This window comes from Pelophylax lessonae, assembly GCF_965119305.1.
Source record: "Pelophylax lessonae genome assembly, chromosome: 4".
Lineage (NCBI taxonomy): Eukaryota > Metazoa > Chordata > Amphibia > Anura > Ranidae > Pelophylax > Pelophylax lessonae.
This window is the reverse complement of record NC_138771.1, coordinates 549,791,480-549,810,776: the sequence shown is the minus strand read 5'-3', so window position 1 is coordinate 549,810,776 and position 19,297 is coordinate 549,791,480. Positions and strand designations below refer to the sequence as shown.

The 19,297-nt window shown below is 45.6% G+C and overlaps 1 protein-coding gene across 2 annotated transcripts in view; it reads right to left on the bottom strand.

Moving 5' to 3' along the window:
- The window catches only part of LOC309553704 (neuropeptide Y receptor type 1-like), a 31,112-nt gene extending 12,293 nt beyond the window's left edge, over positions 1-18,819 (bottom strand). The window contains exons 1-2 of one of the 2 annotated variants that reach the window (XM_082255079.1): positions 18,775-18,819; positions 17,732-18,590 (exon numbers count right to left, since the gene is read on the bottom strand). The gene's annotated coding sequence lies outside the window, so the exon portion shown is untranslated. Of the gene's footprint in view, positions 1-17,731 lie in introns of both variants that reach the window. The other variant, XM_082255078.1, reaches the window with a different exon arrangement.
- Positions 18,820-19,297: the final 478 nt, after the last annotated feature.

The following is a 19,297-nucleotide window of genomic DNA, read 5'->3' as shown; positions in this document are numbered from 1 at the left end:
AAAAGTTATCGTGTTTACTAACAAAGGGAAAGATTTTAGTCATTTTTGGTGGGTTTTTTTTAACGAGTAATGGCGGCGATCTGCGATTTCTTTTGCGGTACTGCGATATTGCGGCGGACAGATCGGACCCTTGACTGACATTTTTGACACTTTTGGGGGTACCAGTGACATTACTGCAGTAATCAGTGCTATACATATGCACTGTTACTGTAAAAATTACACTGGCAGGGAAGGGGTTAACTGTATTGGAGAGGGAGGGGTTAAGTGTGTCCTAGGGGCGTGTTTCTAACTGTAGTGGGACAGGCCTCCTATTGTAAAAACAGAGATTAATGGTTCTACATAGTAGAACCGTCTGATCTCCATTTTTACACAGGGGAGAATGACAGGCGGCTTGTTTACATAAGCCGCCCGCCTTTCTCCCGCTCTACCGACGATCGTAGTGTGACCGGCGGACATCGGGTCCGCCGGTCACACGCCCGGAGTCCTCTGTGAACGAGCCGAGGCGGGCGCGCGCCCGCTATTGGCTCAAAACCCGGTGACAGGCTAGCGACGTAGATCTACGTCACTCTGCCTGGCCGGGGCTGACTGCCGCAGTAAATATACTGTGCGCAGTCGGCAAGCGGTTAAGGTGTCTCTGCTCCACTGGAGGAACAATGGAGACACATTTGAGCAACAGCATTGTCATTCTGGGGAGAGAGTAGTGTTAGATGGACTAGCAGATTTAGATGAACCTGACTAACACATTAAAACTGAATTCCATCTAACACTTTTTAACCCCCCTCCTGCTGTCGCCTCCCAGGCCTTCAAGAGGTTCTAAATTACAGGAGGTAGGGATAGGCATTCCGATCATGTGACTGCTGCAATTGGCAATCACAGCGGTCACATGATCGGAAAGCACCTGATCACAAGGAAGCATCAGGAGCTTTCTGGTACCTGCTGGTAACTGTGCCAGGAGCGCACTTTCAACACAGAAATATGTTTACATAGGGATTTATTAGCGTTAAAGTCCACCCGCCGAGGGGCTGCATACATCCGTATCTCCAGTGGGAACTGGTTAAAAGAGAACCAAACCCTCCTATCCTTTTCAGTCAAGGAAGCTGCCATCTTGAGGCCCGTACACACGATCCGAAAATCAGATGAAAAATACAGTTTTTGAATCAATCAAAGGATAATCGGTTCATTAGTACAGAGCTTTCGAGAGCGGTGAATGACAGTTCATCCGATATTATCCGATCGGACAAGCGCGAAAATGTTTCTCATACGATACCAGATCGTATGATTTTTGTTTAACCAGTACAGTTGTCATTCGAAAATACAATACAAATACACTACAACACATGACATCACTTCCGATTTTTTATTCTGTCGTACGAGCACTTTCGTAACCTTAGTAAACTCTTCATGTTCGATATGCGAATAGAATTAAAAAAAAAAAAAGTCCAATCTGTCGTCTGATTTTCGGATCATGTGTACAGGGCTTTGGCCTCTCTTTGATCTGCGACTGCCATGGTGCTGCACATGTGATCACTTATAAATCCAGCTATTTGATGGTTTGACAAAACAAACAAATGTGACAGTTAGTGTCCATTTACACTACAGCGACTTGTCAGCCTGACAAGTCGCGGTCCATCGCGGTCCTTGCAGTGCTACAGGACCCATTCTAATAGGAGCGACACAAGTCGCTCCGACTTAGAAAAAGGGTCCTGTACTACTTTGGGGCGACCTCGGTGTGACTTGCATAGACATTCATTATATGAAGTCCGTGCAAGTCGCGCCGAAGTCGCGGTGCGCGCGACTTCACAGGTCGCCCCCGAAGTCGTGCCGCGTTAGTGTGAACCGGCACTTAGTGATCCCGTCATTCCAGGAATTAAACTATTTTTTTAAAATAGTTCGTGCTTGATCAGCTGCAGTGGAGGGCAAGAATGACGTTATGGGTCTGATAGACTAATGTCTCCATAAAGAGAATCAGTGCCCTACCCAATGATTTCACATAGGGTACTTGTTAGCCCACATTTGATAGCAATAAAGGTATAAAAAAAAATAAAACAAAATCAAAAACAGTTAAAAATAAAATAAAAATATTAATAAAAAATGAAAAGCAATACCATTGCCCTGTGCACACCCACATATGCAAACAAGTGCATAGGGCACACATGTGTATAGTTGCGCCACATGCTATATATCACCGTGAACTCTGCAGTGCGAGAATAGTGCTATGGTCCTCTTTTACAGTTCACTCTAACTTAATTAGCTGTAAACTCATTTAAAGAACCACCTATTGTTAATTTTGGGTACTGAAAGTTTTTGCTGTTTTGTGAGTGCATACAGTTTTGATACTTGATGTACAGTGCATTCGGAAAGTTCTCACAGCAGTTTACTTTTTCAACATTTTGTTATGTTACAGCCTTATTCCAGAATAGATTAAATTCATTATTTTCTTCTAAATTCTACAAACAATATCCCATAATGACAATGTGAAAGAAGTTTGTTTGAAATCTTTGCAAATTTATTTAACATAAAAACAAAAGAAATCCAATGTACATAAGTATTCACAGCCTTTGCTCAATACTTTGTTGAAGCACCTTTGGCACCAAATACAGCCTCAAGTCTTTTTAAGCATAAGGCTACAAGCTTGTCACACCTATTTTTGGGAAGTTTCTTCCATTCTTCTTTGCAGGACCTCTCAAGCTCCATCAGGTTGGATGGGGAGCGTCAGTGCACAGCCATTTTATGATCTCTCCGGAGATGCTCAATCAGGTTCAAGTCTGGGCTCTGGCTGGGCAACTCAAGGACTTTCACAGAGTTTTCCCATAGCTACTCCTTTGTTATCTTGGCTGTGTGCAGGGTCGTTGTCCTGTTGGAAGATGAACCTTCACCGAAATCTAAGGTCCAGAGCACTCTGGAGCCGGTTTTCATCATGGATGTCTCTGTACATTGCTGCATTCATCTTTCCCTCGTTCCTTATTAGTCTTCAAGTTCCTGCCTCTGAAAAACAGCATGATGCAGCCACCACCATGCTTCACTGTAGGGGCATAACGCTTACCATTCAGGCCAAAGAGTTCAGTCTTTGTTTCATCAGATCAGAGAATTTTGGCAGGCTGTCATGTGCCTTTTACTGAGGAGTGACTTCCATCTGGCCACTCTACCATACAGGCCTGATTGGTGGAGTGCTACAGAGATGGTTGTTCTGGAAGGTTCTCCTCTCCCCACAGAGAAATGCTGGAGCTCTGTCAGAGTAATCAGCAGTTCTTGGCCACCTCCCTGACTAAGGCCCTTCTCCCCTAATTGTTTAGTTTGGCTTGGCGGCCCGCTCTAGGAAGAGTCCTGGTGGTTCCAAACTTCTTCCCTTTTTCAGATGATGGAAGCCACTGTGCTCATTGGGACCTTCAATGCTGCAGAAATGTTTCTGTACCCTTCCCCAGATTTGTGCCTGGATACAATCCTGTCTCAGAGTTCCACAGACAATTCCTTGGACTTCATGGCTTGTTTTGTGCTCTGACATGCACTGTTAACTGTGGGACCTTATATTGACAGGTGTGTGCCTTTCCAAATCATGTCCAATCAACTGGAATTACCAAAGGTGGACTCAATCAATTTGTAGAAACATCGCAGGGATAATCAAAGGAAACAAGATGCACCTGAGCTCAATTTCAAGTGTCATGGCAAAGGCTGTGAATACTTATGTACATGGGATTTTTTCATTTTTTAATTTTAATAAATTTGCAACGATTTCAAACAAACTTCTTTCACGTTGTCATTATGGGGTATTGTTTGTAGAATTTCTGAGGAAAATAATGAATTTAATCCATTTCGGAATAAGGCTGTAACATAACAAAATGTTGAAAAGTGAAGCGCCATGAATACTTTCCGTATGCACTATATTTGGTATCTATTGACTGAACAATTTCTCATCTTTTATTTTGTATAAATTAAAGTAATTTTAGTATTTATTTATTTTTTTACTGAAAATGTCGATTTAAAAAACAGTTGCATATGTATCATACAAAATGTAAAAAAATGCAACTATCATCTTTTTTATTCTACAGGTCCTCTACATTCAGAAAATATATAATGTTCTGTGGGGGGAGGGGAGCAGGTTTATGTAATTTTCCAGATGCAAACGCAGATTTTAACGTGTGGGAAAAATGAAAATATTGCTTCAGAGGGGAAATGATTAAACTAATGTTCCTTATCCTGGCGTGTTAGCTTCCTGAGCTGAGGCTATTGTGAAGCAGTTGGACCGTGCATGAATGTCCAACCATTCACCGGCGTCTACATCCACTTTTTTGTACATGTAGGATTATCTCTACTGTTTTCTAATTAATCAGTGTGTCTTCTTTGATTAATTGGTGCCTTTGTTCTCCTGATTGTAGTTTTGCCCAAGAGGACTTTCATCAATTATACAAGCAGGACACAAGTTTATCTCTCTAATTCAAGAACACTCCCAATGTGAAAAATAGCCACAGGACACAAGAGTTCCTCCAGCTCATAGATTTTTGCCAGTTTTTTTTTTAATCATTTACAATAATTACTGTAACATACTTTCTAAGAACTGTCAGAAAAAAAATTATGTTTTTTTAACACTAGATAGTTGAAATGAAATCTGGCCAGGCGGTAACCATATGTACCTAACTAAATCTCCTAGCCTGTGAAAGTCATTCAGCCTGTGTTAGCCATGGACATAGATTCTGCACTTGCTATGAAAGTCATTGATTGATCCTCTGTGTTAACAACTGTCATAACAACTGTCATGAGATGTAGGTCTGAGAGGTTTCCTATTACATATTGTGTCCTGGACATCAGGGGTCACCAACTTTCTGAGCCGCGGACCGGAACAGGTCCATGGGCTGTTGATGACTAGGCCACACAGCAGGAGATAAGCAAGTGACCACAGTCCGGACAGGACAATCACAGGCCGCGGGCGCTGCTCACCTCCCGCTATGCGGCCATGCCTGTGTCTCCTCTCCCGGCTCTCCTGCCTCACCATCCTATCAGCAGGGCAGGGGGGCGGGAGGAGCTGGAGATCTGCACAGAGAGCGGGAGTCTTTTCATATGAATAATCCGGTAATCACCCTCTTGTTAACCGGTTGCCGACTGCGCACAGTATATTTACTGTGGCAGTCAGCCCCGGCCAGGCAGAGTGACGTAGATCTACGTCACTCGCCTGTCACTGCTATTAGAGCCAATAGCGGGCGAGCGCGCGAGCGCTGAGGCGCGCGCTCGCCTCGGCTCGTTCAGGGAGGAGTGCGGGCGTGTGACCGGCGGACCCGATGTCCGCCGGTCACACTACGATCGCCGGTACAGCGGGAGAAAGACAGAGCGGCTTATGTAAACAAGCCGCTTGTCTTTCTCCCTGTGTAAAAATGCAGATCAGACGGTTCTAATATGTAGAACCGTTGATCTTTGTTTTTACACCAATAGCATTGTCCCACTACAGTTAGAATCATGCCCCTAGGACACACTTAACCCCTCCCTGTCCAATACAGTTAACCCCTTCCCTGCCAGTGTCATTTTTGCAGTAACAGTGCATATATATAGCACTGATTACTGCAGTAATGTCACTGGTACCCCCAAAAGTGTCAAAAATGTCAGTCAAGGGTCCGATCTGTCCGCCGCATTTGCCTATCCACTAAGGAAGCGCAGCGCAACTCGCGCATGCACAGTGCACACCTGGCTGTGAAGGCACAAGCTGTCAAAGCTGGGTGCCCACACTTGTGATGTCTGCGCCGCCAAGAGGAGAGGGAGAGGAGCGAGGCTTCGGGCGGTCGCATTGCTGGATCGTGGGACAGGTGAGTGTGTGTTTAATAAAAATCAGAAGCTACACTTTTTGTAGCTGCTGACTTTTAACGACTATATACTGCGGCGGTCAGCCCCGGCCAGGCAGAGTGACGTATCGGTACGTCACTCGCCTGTCACTGACTTGCGAGCCAATTGCGGGCGGGCGCGCGCCCGCCGAGGCGCGCGCCCGCCGCGGCTCGTTCACAGACAAGTCAGTGCGTGTGACCGGCGGACTCGATGTCCGCCAGTCACACTGCGATCGCTCCTGTGAAGGGAGAAAGACAGAGCGGCTTATGTTAACAAGCCGCCTGTCAGTTCTCCCTGTGTAAAAGTGAAGATCTGACCGTTCTACTATGTAGAACCGTGGATCTTTGCTTTTACACCAATAGCAATGTCCCTGCACAGTTAGAAACACGCCCCTAGGACACACTTAACCCCTCCCTGTCCAATAAAGTTAACCCCTTCCCTGCCAGTGTCATTTTTGCAGTAACAGTGCATATGTATAGCACTGATTACTGCAGTAATGTCACTGGTACCCCCAAAAGTGTCAAAAATGTCAGTCAAGGGTCCGATCTGTCCGCCGCAATGTCGCAGTACCGAAAAAAAAATCGCAGATCGCCGCCATTACACGTTAAAAAAAAAAACACCAAAAATGACAAAAATCTTTCCCTTTGTTAGTAAACGCGATAACTTTTGCGCAAACCAATCAAAATACGCTTTTTGCAATTTTTTTTACCAAACATATGTAGCATAAAACAATTTGGCCGAAAATGTTAAAAAATTTTGATTTTCACATTATTTTTTCGGGGAATTTCATATAAAAAAAAGTGAAAAATATTGTTATTTTTGCAAAAATTACGCTCCTTTTTTGTTTATAGCGCATGATAAAAAAATCGCACAGGTGATCAAATACCACCAAAAGAAAGCTCTGTTTGTGGGAAAAAAAGGACGTGAAATTCGTTTAGGTACAGCTTCGCACGACCGCTCAATTATCCATTAAAGTCCCGCAGTAAAAAATAGCAAAAAAACCCCCTGGTCAGGAAGGGGGTAAAATCTTCCGGGGCTTAAGTGGTTAAAGTGGAGCACCAGGCTCCTTCAGAAAAAAATTCAAAGTCAACAGCTACAAATACTGTAGCTGCTGACTTTTAATATAAGGACACTTACCTGTCCAGGGATCCCACAATGTCGACACCCCAAGCCGATTCTTCAATCCGCTTAGGGTGCAGGAGCCATCTGTAGTCATCTGTGGTAAGGGAGACAGGAAGTGAACAAAGAAAAAAACCCCAGAAAATGGCCCAAAAGAGGGGCACTGAGGGGAAGAAGTTTAATGGAGGACCCAGCACAGTGTAACTTGCAAATCACTGATCTTTACTGAAAAAAGTTTATACACATGATAATAGAATAAATACCCAGACACCTATAAAACTATGTAGGCCACTGTACTAACAGCGATGCCAGATAAGGGTGCGTTGATGGAATCAAGCAAGCAGGAGCGTCACTCCAATTGATCCAAAACTCATGTAAGATCCGTGACCGGCAACTAGCCTTGGACGGAACTGACTGGAGCAGCTGGAGGAATGCACCGTGGAGCACAAAGACCGATGTGCTTCTGATGTCAACGCATTTCGTACACCTCATGTACGCTTCTTCAGGACGTCCTGAAGCCTTCTTTTTATTTGCATCAGCACATATGTGAATATTTCTGGATTACTACATCCACTCAGTGAATTCCACAGTCGACTCTAGTGGACTTCTCCAATCATGTGATGGATAGATTTTTCACAGTTTTTTCATGTACATTTTTAAACTAAAGGCAGTTCACCAGTGACACGCACTTTGGGATGAATGAGGGGCCGTATGTAAGCTTGAGTGTCTATGTTGTCTGTGTGGTTTTATAGGTGTCTGGGTATTTATCATGTGTATAAACTTTTTTCAATAAAGATCAGTGATTTGCAATTTTACACCATGTTGGGTCCTCCGTTACAACTTCTTCCCCCTCAGTGCCCCTCGTTTGGGCCATTTTCTAGGGTTTTTTCTTTGTTCAGAGTGCCCGCCCTAGTTGTGGAGGTACCCCGTCCTATTTAGGATGTATAGGTGATTTTGCAGTCTATATATTGTCACATCAATTAGATGTTAAGGCCACTGTGTGTTCTTCACTTATTTTTGATAAACAGAAAGTTAAGCCTTACGGCTTCACAGCCTGTTTCCTACTGCACATGTCCGAGTCCTGCTTTCTGAATGGTCCCCTCGTCTTCTGGGATCTGTGTATGTCCCAAAATGCAGCGGGGGGAGGAGGAGGGGCCCGAAATGTCATAGATTGCCAATCGACGATCTTACCCTGAAGTGGGAGCGGGTACCTGTCAAAACCAGGTACCCGCTCTCCCCCAAAAAGTGACAAATGTGGCAGTGGGGAGGGGGTGCGACCACACGGAGCTTCCCCTTTTGGGTGGAGCTCTGCTTTGATATGATAAGTTAGGCAGCTCCCACCCTCCGTTTAGATCTGCAGCTCCTCCCACCCCCTGGTCTGCTGATAGGATGACATTGTCGGTGGGCGGGGAATCCTGGAGAGAATCCTGCCTCTGCCCTGCCGAAGGTAGGACTGTACAGTAGAGGCAGAGAGTAAAAGGGGGCACTGTGATTAGAGAGAAAAGGGAGGGGGGGGGGATGACTGCAGTGGTCACTGTGATGGGGGGGGCTCTGTGATTGCTAGGGGCACTGCAATGTAAAGGGGCACTGTGATATAAAGAGGACTGCACTGTAAAGGGGCACTGTAATCATTTACAGGGCAGTCCCCTTTATATCACAGTGCCCCTTTAAAGTGCAGTCCTTATATCACAGTGCCCCTTTACAGTGCAGTCCTTATATCATAGTGCCCCTTTACAGTGCAGTCCTTATATCACAGTGCCCCTTTACAGTGCAGTCCTTATATCAGAAGGCCCCTTTACAGTGCAGTCCTCTTTGTATCACAGTACCCCTTTACAGTGCAGTCCCCTTTATATCACAGTGCTCCTTTACAGTGCAGTCCCTTTTATATCACAGTCCCCTTTACATCACAGTGCCCCTTTACAGTGCAGTCCCCTTTATATAACAGTGCCCCTTTACAGTATAGTCCCCTATATATCACAGTGCCCCTTTACAGTGCAGTCCCCTTTATATCACAGTGCCCCTTTACAGTGCAGTCCCCTTTATATTACAGTGCCCCTTTACAGTCACAGTGCCCCTTTACAGTGCAGTCCCCTTTATATCACAGTGCCCCTTTACAGTCACAGTGCACCTTTACAGTGCAGTCCCCTTTATATCACAGTGCACCTTTACAGTGCAGTCCCCTTTATATCACAGCGCACCTTTACAGTGCAGTCTGCATTGCATTAATGTAAAGGGGGCTGCACTCTAAAGAGGCACTGTGATGTTAAGGGGACTGCACTGTCAAGTAAAGAGGGGCTGTGATGTGAAGGGGAACTGAGAACACTATGGGACTGCTTTAAAGGGGGAATTGTGATGTAAAGGGGATCTGTGGACATTGAGGACCAACTCTGTGAATATGCCGTCACCAACTGCCCCCAGGAACAAAAGTACCCCCTCCCTCCGATGTAAAAAAAGTTGTTCATGCACTGTTACACCTTTACCAAAATACATTTACTTTTTGTTTTTTTTCCTTTGATGTTCTTCAGTTATGCACTTCAGCAAAATAATTTATTAACAGTTAAATGTGATTTTATCTAAAGCTAAATGAATTTAATGCAGGATGTTAGAAGCTATTTTTTGTTCTGTCACTGGCAGAGAACACAGCTTGACCTGGTGATATCAATAGATAGGGGAGGGGTACAGCAATCAATCTACAAAGCACTATATCAACTAGGAGCTGCAGAACAGCATGCAAACACCATGAAGCCTATTATAAAAAAATAAATAAAAAATGTTGGACGTGTTGGGAAGCCATCACAAATCCTGACTGTATTTTGCTCAATATGTTGATTTCCTATGATTGTCAGCTCAAGCTAGCTGCCATCATGTTTTTTTTTTTCCTTAAAAAATCTCAATCAGGAAAATATCATATTTTGGCCACTAGATGGAGCTGATTATAATAGGAAATCAACATTCTAAGAATTTACAATGACTATTAGAATGCTTGTGAGATTTTATTCCAACTTTTTTTAAAAATAAAAATAAGCTATAAATATTTATAGACTTCAAAGTATTCTCATTTTGAATGACCTCTGCCAGCTTTTCCTATTACAGCTACCCAAGCTTGATTTCTCATTTCTGGCTACATGTCAACAGCATGAATCACTCCCTGGATTCCTACACATCTTAAAGACCGCCTTTTGGAGTTTCTGGCTTTGCTCCCTTGTGGAGCATCTTCCTGTAGCAGCTGGAGGAGATGTACCCCTCCTGCTGCAGTCTCTGTCATAAAAAAACATGAAAAATCCAATAGGGAAAGTTACCTCTTCTAATTGTTACAGCTTACGGGACCAGGGAATCTTACCACGGGAATTCCTAAGACATGAAACGCTAACTGAAACTACTGGCATCTACCCAAATATGAACATCAGCGTAGGATAGAGTGGCCATTTAATTAGGCTGATGTCACCTGCTTAGAGGACGTTTACCAATCATGCTGCAAGTAAGGCAATCCAAATAATTAAGATGGTAGGTAGGGAAATATTAGTATCTAGACCGGCTCTTCTCAATCAGGGTTGCGTAGAACCACAGGGGTTCTTCAGAGGTTGCAAGAGATTCCTAGAGAAAAGTGTAGTGACAGATTGATCTCTTCCCATAAATGTAAGAGGTCATTTTTAAACTGAGGACCACCATAAAGGGTCACTTTTACCCTGACCACAAATGTAAGGGGACACCTCTACACCAACAACAACTGTAAGGGGTCATTTGGGGTCACACACCGTCCACCACTGTAAGGGGTCACTTCCACACTGACCACCACCATTAAGGATCACCTCTAATCTAACCACAAATGTAAGAGATCATTTTTACTGACCACCACCATAAAGAGTCACTTTTACTCTGACCACAAATCTAAGGGGACATCTCTACACCAACATGAAAGGGGACAAATATACAGTGACCACTAATGCAAGTGGACACTTCTGGACTGACCAACAATGTAAGGGGTCACTTCTACACTGAACCCTACTGTAAGGGGTCCCTTCTACATTGACCAACATTGTAAGAAGTCACGTCTACACTGACTAAAAAAATGTAAGGGGACACTTCTACACTGAACCCTACTGTAAGAGGTCCCTTCTACACTGACCAACAATGTAAGGGGACACTTCTACACTGAACCTTACTGTAAGGGGTCCCTTCTACACTAACCAACAATGTACGGGGACACTTCTACACTGAACCCTACTGTAATGGGTTCCTTCTACCCTGACCAACAATGTAAGGGGTCACTTCTACACTGAACTGTACTCTAAGGGGTCACCTCTAAACTGACAAACAATGTAAGGGTACACTTCTACACTGAAATCTACTGTAAGGTGACATTTCTACACTAAACTCTACTGTAGGGGACTCTTCTACAGCAACCACCACTGTAAGGGGTCACTTCTATTCCATCCACCTTTGTAGGGGGTCACTTCTACACTGACCAGTGACCATCACTGTAAGGGGTCACTTTTAAACTGACCACCAGTGTAAGGGGACACTTCTTCACTAGACCCTACTATAGGAGGTCACTTCTACACTGACTACCAATGTAAGGGGTCACTTCTGCACTGAACCCTACTGTAAGGTGTTCCTTCTTTACTGATTAACATTGTAAGGCGTCACTTTTACACTGAACCCTACTGCAAGGGATTCCTTCTACACTGGCAAACAATGTAGGGGGTCAATTCTACACTGAACCCTACTCTAAGGGGTCCCTTCGACACTGATCAAAAATGTAAGGGGACACTTGTACACTGAACCCTACTGTAAGGGGCTCCTTCTGCACTGACCAACATTGTAAGAGGGGACACTTTTACACTGAACCCTAACTGTTACCAACCACCACTGTAAGGGGTCACTTCTATGCCAACCACCACTGTAGAGGGTCACTTCTACACTGACCATCACTGTAAGAAAGGGGTGGGGAACCTGCGGCCCGCAGAATCATTGCGTCCGCCCCCCCTCCCCCCCCCCCCGTGCCGCTGAGCCTGTGTATGCCAGCAGAGCTGTCAGAAGGAGCCGACGGCTTCGTCCTGACATTGTGAGTCTCAAAAAAGGGTGGACCGGGGCGCAGAGCAGTGCGCCCCAAGCCCACCTATTTGTGTGACAATAGCGAATGAAAATTCGCTATTGTCACATGGATCCTCCTCCTGGCCAATCGGGAACTGGGTCCGAAACTCGCTTCCTGATTGGCCGAAAGGCGAACACATGCCGTTGGTCGAGGAGGAGGCGGGAGGACTTGAGGAGAAGCCGCCGCTGCAGGTAAGTGCACTGGCTTTGTTCATTGAAAGGGGGCACGCTTTGGTCAGTCTGCATTGAAAGGGGGCACGATGTGGTCAGTCTGCATTGAAAGGGGGCACGCTGTGGTCAGTCAGCATTGAAAGGGGGCACTCTGTGGTCAGTCTGCATTGAAAGGGGGCATGCTGTGGTCTCTCTGCATTGAAAGGGGGCACGCTGTGGTCTCTCTGCATTGAAAGGGGGCACACTCTGCTCTCTCTGCATTGAAAGGGGGCATGCTGTGGTCAGTCTGCATTGAAAGGGGGCACGCTGTGGTCAGTCTGCATTGAAAAGGGGCATGCTGTGGTCAGACTACATTGAAAGGGGGCACGCTGTGGTCTCTCTGCATTGAAAGGGGGCATGCTGTGGTCAGTCTGCATTGAAAGGGGCATGCTGTGGTCAGTCTGCATTGAAAGGGGGCACGCTGTGGTCAGTCTGCATTGAAAGGGGACACGCTGTGGTCAGTTTACATTGAAAGGGGGCACGCTGTGGTCTCTCTGCCTTGAAAGGGGGCACGCTGTGGTCACTCTGCATTGAAAGGGGGCATGCTGTGGTCACTCTGCATTGAAAGGGGGCACGCTGTGGTCATTCTGCATTGAAAGGGGGCACGCTGTGGTCACTCTGCATTGAAAGGGGGCATGCTGTGGTTAGTCTGCATTGAAAGGGGGCACACTATACCTTGATTACTGAAGGCCCCTTTCACACTTTTGTGACCTCAAAGTCACACAATTAGTTTACAGCGTTTTTTGCCGCAAAGCAGTGCCTATTACATTTATGCATAAATTTGTTACGGCCCCCGAATGATGTTACAAAAATCCAAATGGCCCTTGGCAGAAAAAAGGTTCCCCACCCCTGCTGTAAGAGGTCATTTTTACAATGACCACCAATGTAAGGGGACACATCTACACTGAACCCAACTGTAAGGGGTCCCTCCTACACTGATGAACAATGTAAGGGGTCCCTCCTACACTGATGAACAATGTAAGGGGTCACTTCTACACTGACCATTACTGTAAGGGGTCACTGCTACACTGACCACCAATGTAAGGAGTCCTTCTAAACTGACCAAAAATGCATGAGGACAATTCTATACTGACCCCCACTGTAGGGGGTCCCTTTTACACTGACCAAAAATGTAAGGGGATACTTCTACACTGAACCATACTGTAAGGGGTCCCTTCTACACTGACCAAAAATGTAAGGGGACACTTCTACACTGAACCCTACTGTAAGGGATCCCTTCTACACTGAAGAACAATGTAAGGGTATGCTTCTACACTGAACCCTACTGTAAGGAGTCCCTTTTACACTGACCAACATTGTAAGGGATCACCTCTACACTGGACCCTACTGTAAGGGGTTCCTTCTACACTGATTAACATTGTATCGGGTCACTTCTACACTGAACCCTACTGTAAGGAGTCCCTTTTACACTGACCAACATTGTAAGCGATCACCTCTACACTGAACCCTACTGTAAGGGATTCCTTCTAAACTGAACAAAAATGTAAGGGGACCATTTTACACTGAACCCTACTGAAAGGGGTCCCTTTTACACTGACCAAAAATGTAAGGGGTCACTTCTACCTTTAACCCTATTCTAAGGGGTCCCTTCTACACTGACCAAAAATGTAAGGGGTCACTCCAACATTGAACCCTACTCTAAGGGGGTCCCTTCTACACTGAACAAAAATTTAAGGGGACACTTTTACACTGAACCCTAACTGTTACCACCACTGTAAGGGGTCACTTCTACGCCAGCCACAACTGTAGAGGGTCACTTCTACTCTGACCCTCACTGTAAGAGGTCACTTTTACATTAACCACCAAGGGGACGCATCTACAATGGACCCTACTGTAGGGGGTCCCTTCTACGCTGATGAACAATGTAAGGGGTCACTTCTACACTAAGCCCTACTGTAAGGAGTCCCTTTTACACTGACCAACATTGTAGGGGATCATCTCTACACTGAACCCTACTGTAAGGGATTCCTTCTACACTGACCAAAAATGTAAGGTGATACTTGTACACTGAACCCTACTGTAAGGGGTCCCTTCTACACTGCCCAACAGTGTAAGGGGTCACTTCTGCACTGACCATCAATGTAAGGAGTCCTTCAAAAACTGACCAAAAATGCATGAGGACACTTCTATACTGACCCCCACTGTAAGGGGTCCCTTCTACACTGACCAAAAATGTAAGGGGACACTTCTACACTGAACCCTACTGTAAGTGGTCCCTTCTACACTGACCAAAAATGTAAGGGGACACTTCTACACTGAACCCTACTGTAAGGGGTCCCTTCTACACTGACCAACAATGTAAGGGGTCACTTCTACAATGAACCCTACCGTAACGGGTCCCTTCTACACTGACCAACATTGTAAGAGGTCACTTCTACACTGGACCCTACTGTAGGGGTTTCCTTCTACACTGACCAACAATGTAAGGGGTCACTTCTACGTTGAGCCCTACTCTAAGGGGTCACTTCTACACTGACCAAAAATGTAAGGGAAAACGTTTACACTGAACCCTAATGTAAGGGGTCACTTCTACACTGATTAACATTGTAAGGGGTCACTTCTACACTGAACCGTACTGTAAGGAGTCCCTTTTAAACTGACCAACATTGTAAGGGTACACCTCTACACTGAACCCTATTGTAAGGGATTCCTTTTACAGTGACCAACAATCTAAGGGGTCACTTCTACACTGAACCCTACTCTAAGGGGTTATTTCTACACTGACCAACAATGTAAGGGGTCACGTCTACACTGAATCCTACTGTAAGGGGTCCATTCTACACTGCCCAACATTGTAAGGGGTTACTTCTACACTGACCACCAATGTAAGGAATCCTTCTACACTGACAAAAAATGCATGAGGACACTTCTTCACTGAACCCTACTGTAAGGAGCCTTTTCTACACTGACCAACAATGTAAGGGGACACTTCTACAATGAACCCTACTGCAAGGGGTCCCTTCTACGCTGACCAACATTGTAAGGGGTCACTTCTACACTGAACCCTACCATAAAGGGTCCCTTCTAAACTGATCAACAATGTAAGGGGACACTTCTACACTGAACCCTACTGTAGGGGGTCCCTTCTACACTGACCAACAATGTAAGGAGACACTTCTACAATGAACCCTACTGCAAGGGGTACCTTCCACATTGACCAACATTGTAAGGGGTCACTTCTACACTGAATCCTACCGTAACGGGTCCCTTCTACATTGACCAACATTGTAAGGGGTCACTTCTACACTGGACCCTACTGTAGGGGTTTCCTTCTACACTGACCAACAATATAATGTGTCACTTCTACATTAAGCCCTACTCTAAGGGGTCACTTGTACACTGACCAAAAATGTAAAGGGAAACTTTTACACTGAACCCCACTGACCAACAATGTTAGGGGATACTTCTACACTGATCCCTACTGTAAGTGGTTCTTTCTACACTGAACAAAAATGTAAGGGGTCACTTCTACCCTGAACCCTACTGCAAGGGGTCCCTTCTACACTGACCAACATTGTAAGGGGTCACTTCTGCACTGAACCCTACTGCAGCGGGTTCCTTCTATACTGACCAACAATGTAAGGGGTCACTTCTACATTGAACCCTACTCTAAGGGGTCCCTTGTACACTGACCAAAAATGTAAGGGAACACTTTTACACTGAACCCTACTGTAAGGGGTCCCTTCTACACTGACCAACAATGTAAGGGGACACTTCTACACTGAATCCTACTGTAAGGGGTCCCTTCTACACTGACCAAAAATGTAAGGGGTCACTTCTACAATAAACCCTACTGCAAGGGGTCCCTTCTACACTGACCAACATTGTAAGGGGTCACTTCTACACTGAACCCTACCATAACGGGTCCCTTCTACACTGACCAACAATGTAAGGGGTCACTTCTACATTGAGCCCTACTCTAAGGGGTCACTTCTACACTGACCAAAAATGTAAGGGGAAACTTTTACACCGAACCCTACTGTAAGGGGACCCTTCTACACTGACCAGCAATGTAAGGGGATACTTCTACACTGAACCATACTGTAAGTGGTTCTTTCTACACTGACCAAAAATGTAAGGGGTCACTTCTATCTTGAACCCTACTCTAAGGGTTCCCTTCCACACAGACCGAAAATGTAAGGGGACACTTCCACACTGAAAGCTACTGTATGGGGTCCCTTCTACACTGACCAACATTGTAGGGGGTCAGTTGTACACTGAACCCTACTGTAGGGGGTCACTTCTACACTGACCAATAATGTAAGGGGTCACTTTTACACTAAAACCTACTCTAAGGGGTCCCTTCTACACTGACCAAAAATGTAAGGGGACACTTTTACACTAAACCCTACTGTAAGGGGTTCCTTTTAAACTGACCAACACTGTAAGGGGACACTTCTACACTGGACCCTACTGTAAGGCGTCCCTTCCACACTGACCAACAATGTAAGGGGTCCCTTCTACACTGAACCCTAGTCTAAGGGGTCTCTTCTTTGCTGACGAACATTGTAAGGGAACACTTCTACACGGAACCCTACTGTAAGGGGACACTTCTGCACTTAACTCTACTGTAAGGGGTCACTTCTATGCCAACCACCACTGTAAGGGGTCACTTCTATACTGACCACTACTTTAAGGGGACACTTCTACACTAACCGCAAATGTAAGGGGACACTTCTACACTGCACCCCAGAGTAAGTGGTCACTTCTACACTGACCTGACCACAAATTGAAACAGTCACTTCTACACTGACCACAAATGTAAACGGTGACTTCTACACTTAACCCTAAGGGGTCCTTTCTACACCAACTACCACTGTAAGGGGACACTTCTACACTGACCAACAATGTAAGGGGTCACTTCCACACCGACCACCACTATAAAGGGTTAATGCTACACCAATCATAACAATAAAGGTCACCTCTACATTTTCCAAAAAGTGTCAGTACAATCTTCACTGTCTATATTTCTATTTTGGCTATTATTATTATTAATAATAATGTAATTTCATTAATATTAACTAAAATTCTATTTTTTGAAGTTTCTACAAAACTGCTGATCTTGGGAATGTACCATACGCTGTACATTTTATAATTTTAGAAGCGGGTCCCAGAGACCCTTAAACTGTTTCAAGGGTTCCTCCATGCTAAAAAAAAGAAAAGAAAAAAAAAAAAGGATTGAGAAAAGCCGATCTAGACGCCAAGTTTTTTCTCTAGCTGAGCCTTAAAATCTCACATATCATATAACTCCTGCCTCTGTGGACTATAAGACTGATACAACTGTCCATGAAACTGTGAATAAGACAGAAGAGATGTTGGGGTATGCTGAAGGAAAGGTATCTGACAGTTGCTGTGAAGATGATGAGTGATCCACAGGCTGCTGTGGATAGATGAGAAAGATCACCTAAGCTTTTGACCTCTGAAGATTAGAAAGGGTTCAAGATCGTGATCAACACACTACTAGGCAAAGAGAGTCACTTACTTGTGCCATTCAGGAGAGTCAGCAGGTAGGTATCAGGTGTCCAGAGAAGAAGATGAGAGGCAGCCAGGCATCAGGAGGGAGGAGAGAGCTGTCAGATGAGATGTGTGCTCACCAGCTGGGTGACTCCTACTAGCTAGCTCACTCTTCTGCCCTTGTGGTTGCCCCCACCCCCCTCCACCCCTTGATCTCTCTGCTGCCCCCTATTCTTCACCTCTCCCCCTTATCTGATGGTGTCATTCTCTCCTCTTATCTCCTTATCACTAGTTCTCCTCTACACCACCTAGCAGCCAGTGCTTCCCTTGACTTGCTGCTCTACCTAACAATACCTGTGTGCCAGTGCTGTGCTCCCCAATGAGCACTCCTTGGGTTTAGACCCCCAACAGCCCCAGGAGATTAGCTTGACTGGAGAAAAGCTTGCAGCTTCTGCGGGAGAAATGAAGAGATCTCAGCAGACGGACAGACTCATTATGGGAAATCAGCTGCTGTTGCTAGGAAACCAAATTCTTTTTTATCTGGAATCTGCCAGCAACAGAAAACAAATTATTCCGAATCCTTCTCACACCTTCTGCTGTTCTCGGGTGTGCACACAGCGAGCGCATCCACCACCCTCTGCTCCTGTGCTGCTCACATTGCTCTGCTCTTCAAACATTGCTGTGTCTCCAGGATCGCAGCTATTTCTGCTCGCTTACTCCGATATTAATGAAATCTGCTCAGTCTGCCGTTACTGCCTCATGCATAAAATACACAGAGGCACGGAATGCTGCGATCACATAAAGAGCAATCTGTTCATCTAGGCTGCGCTGCAGGTGCGGCTCCAGCACCTTCCTCTTCAATACTTCACCTCTTCTACCATTATGTCCTGCTACATTATACCCAGGGCCGTCTTTAACACAGGGCAAAAGGGGCAGCTGCCCTGGGCCTAATCATTGTTGTGGGGCCCAAAGCAGCTGCCCCTTGAGCCTGCACTGCCTGCAAATAGTTGATAAGTGGATTTGGGATGGCTCAAGAAAATATTTGCCCAGGGTCCAATCGGTATTAAAGACGGCCCTGATTATACCTGTACCTGGTCTCACATACTCCCTGAGGGGTACTGGTGGGCAGAACTGGATTTGTCCACAGGAACCAACCAGGTGCCTGGTTACTTGTAAAAATGAAACCTGATTGGTTGCTTTGAGCTCTCCATTAGCTCCAGTTTTCAGAAATCAGTTGTAGAGCTAAGGCCAAATGTGGACCTTGAGGTACAAAAATGAAATAAATTGCAGATTACCAAAAATTAGGTGTGGTGGCTACATTCGTTTTATTTTCTTTGCAGGGCCATCTTACGGAATGGGCACCCTGGGCAGTTGCCCAGGGGCACCACTTGCTAGGGGAGGGGGCCCACCTGCCTAGCGACCCAGCCCCAGCCCCAGCATTAGATCAGATTCCTGTGTGCATCCCACCGCCAAACTTAGCAGGTGCCAAGCGCCTGTCAGACCTGCGCTGCTGTCAGGCCACTTGGGCCATGGAGGGGGAGCCCACAACTGCAGGAATGCCTATCCGCCTCCATGGGAACAGGCACACACAGGC